Raw genomic sequence first — 2,892 nt, 5'->3', positions numbered from 1 at the left:
TGGCTTGGCGCTTCGCGCAGAATCCGCGATCCTCGGTAGTAGGAGGAGGAACCTCGGCGCCCTTAAATAGCACCTTCCAGGCATCCTCGTGTGTTGTATCGAAGAGCCTATTTAGAGTTTGGGGTTGCGCCGGGTTGAACTCCCACAAGTTGAAGGCTCGTTGTTGATACGGGAGGATCCGGCGGATGAGCATGACCTGGACTACGTTGACGAGTTTGAGCTTCTTTTTCACCATGTTTTGAATACATGTTTGGAGTCCGGTCAGCTCTTTCGAACTACCCCAGGATAGGCCCTTCTCTTTCTAGGAGGTGAGCCGCATGGGGATGCCAGATCGGAACTCGGGGGCCGTTGCCCATGCAGGGTCACGCGGCTCGGTGATATAGAACCACCCTGATTGCCACCCCTTTATGGTTTCCACAAAGGAGCCCTCGAGCCATGTAACATTGGGCATCTTGCCCACCATGGCGGCTCCGCACTCTGCTTGGCGGCCGCCCACTACCTTTGGCTTGACATTGAAGGTCTTCAGCCATAAGCCGAAGTGGGGCTTTATGCGGAGAAAGGCCTCGCACACGACGATAAACACCGAGATGTTGAGGATGAAGTTCGGGGCCAGATCGTGGAAATCCAGGCCATAGTAGAACATGAGCCCCCGGACGAATGGGTGGAGAGGGAATCCCAGTCCGTGGAGGAAATGGGTAAGGAACAATACCCTCTCATGGGGCCTGGGGGTGGGGATGAGCTGCCCCTCATCTACGAGCCGGTGCGTGATGTCGTCGGGCAGGTATCCGGCTCTCCTCAGCTTCTTGATGTTTCCCTCCGTGACGGAGGAGACCATCCACCTGCCTCCTGCTCCAAACATGGTTGGAGAAGGTTGAGGTGGGAAGTGCGGACTTGGGCACTAGAGCTCGAGTGTGCGAAAACGGATGAGCAAAGAAGGAAGAAGGCGTGGATGAACAGGTGAATCCTTATCCCTTTTATGGGCGGACGAAACTAAGCGTCCCCATTAGCCTCGTAAAACTCGCTTATCCCCCAAACGTCGTAATCAATGGCGCAGTTGGGTTACCCACGCCCGTGTTGATGAGAATCCCGTGATAAGGGGACACGATCTCTGCTTTGACAAGACGTGTCAAAAAATAGTCTCGCGTTATGTGCGGGGCTAGTTAAAGGAAACGGTTCGAATAATCACTGGGCCATGGCATAATGTCGTGTTGCCAAAACAAAACAGCAAATTAGATTTGCGGAAATATTATTCTCTCTATGGTGGTATGTGGAACTTATTTTGTAGGGTCGGACACTATCCTTGTATTCAAATTCTTCTGTGATGTATTCGGAGGAGGAACCCGCCTTGCAATGCCGAAGACAATACTGCGCGCCGGACTCATCGTCATTGAAAGTCTGGTTCAGGGTCTACTGAGGGAGTCCTGGATTAGGGGGTCTCCGGACAGCCGGATTATATACTTTGGCCGGACTGTTGGACTGTGAAGATTCAAGATTGAAGACTTCGTCTCGTGTCCGGATGGGACTCTACTTGGCGTGGAAGGCAAGCTAGGCAATATGGATATGTGTATCTCCTCCTTTGTAACCGGCCTTGTGTAACCCTAGCCCTCTCCAGTGTCTATATAAACCGGAGGGTTTTAGTCCGTAGGACAACATACAATCATACCATAGGCTAGCTTCTAGGGTTTAGCCTCTCTGATCTCGTGGTAGATCTACTCTTGTACTACCCATATCATCAATATTAATCAAGTAGGACGTAGGGTTTTACCTCCGTCAAGAGGGCCCGAACCTAGGTAAAACATTGTGTCCCCTGCCTCCTGTTACCATCCTCCTTAGACGCACAGTTCGAGACCCCCTACCCGAGATCTGCGGGTTTTGACACCGACACATCCCCTTCCTAGGCCTCGTTGTCGTCCACCGCCCTGGTGCTCTCGGCACGGCGTGGTCAACGTGGTCAAGGAACGACTTCCATCGGAAGAGTACCGTACATGGAGAGGCTGACAGCTGGGTCCACGGCGGCCGCATGGAAGTGCCTCCTTATTACGCCCAACATAATTAATCCTCCACATGACAGCAGGGACCCACCGAACGGGCCACCGTATTTCATGACAAAAACATTCCCCCCTGACTGTTGGGACCCACCAGCTACATCTTCGCACGCAAGGAAGTGCCTCCTTATTACGCACAAAAAAATGAATACTCCCCATGGTAGCTGGGACCCAGAATAGTGGGAGGCTGACTTGTGGGCCTACTAAGTTGACGGGGACGGAGGGCTTTGTCAACTTAGTCAATATGCACGATTCTAGCTCCAGTGATCGTACGATGTCCATCCAATGGTTCTAGTGCTTCTCTAACCTCCGGTCTTCTTGCTCCAGCCGCCCAAACCAGCGCCGGTCGTGCCTCGTGCTCCTGCCTCCCGTGGCCGGTTGCGATGCCGCGGAGGCCTCACCGCCCCCTACTACTCCCACCGCTGGCCAGGCCATCCCTCTACTCACCCACACCCCTGTTATTCTACGGCAAAGGTAGCCTCACACCGCAGCGAACCAGTGAACCCTCATACTCCTCTACGTGTGGGCATCCACTGTCGTGTCTTCCCCAGCTCCACGTCGTCCCCTTCCTAGGCCTTTGATACGTCTCCAACGTATCTATAATTTTTGATTGCTCCATGCTATATTATCTTCTGTTTTGGACATTATTGGGCTTTATTATACACTTTTATATTATTTTTGGGACTAACCTATTAACCGGAGGCCCAGCCCAGAATTGTTGATTTTACCTATTTTAGGGTTTCGAAGAAAAGGAATATCAAATGGAGTCCAAACGGAATGAAACCTTCGGGAACGTGATTTTTGGAACGAACAAGATCCAGGAGACTTGGACCCTACATCAAGCAAC

Source organism: Triticum dicoccoides, chromosome 4A, assembly GCF_002162155.2.
Source record: "Triticum dicoccoides isolate Atlit2015 ecotype Zavitan chromosome 4A, WEW_v2.0, whole genome shotgun sequence".
Taxonomy (NCBI): domain Eukaryota; kingdom Viridiplantae; phylum Streptophyta; class Magnoliopsida; order Poales; family Poaceae; genus Triticum; species Triticum dicoccoides.
The sequence above is the reverse complement of the archived record's forward strand: the minus strand, read 5'-3'. Positions refer to the sequence as shown.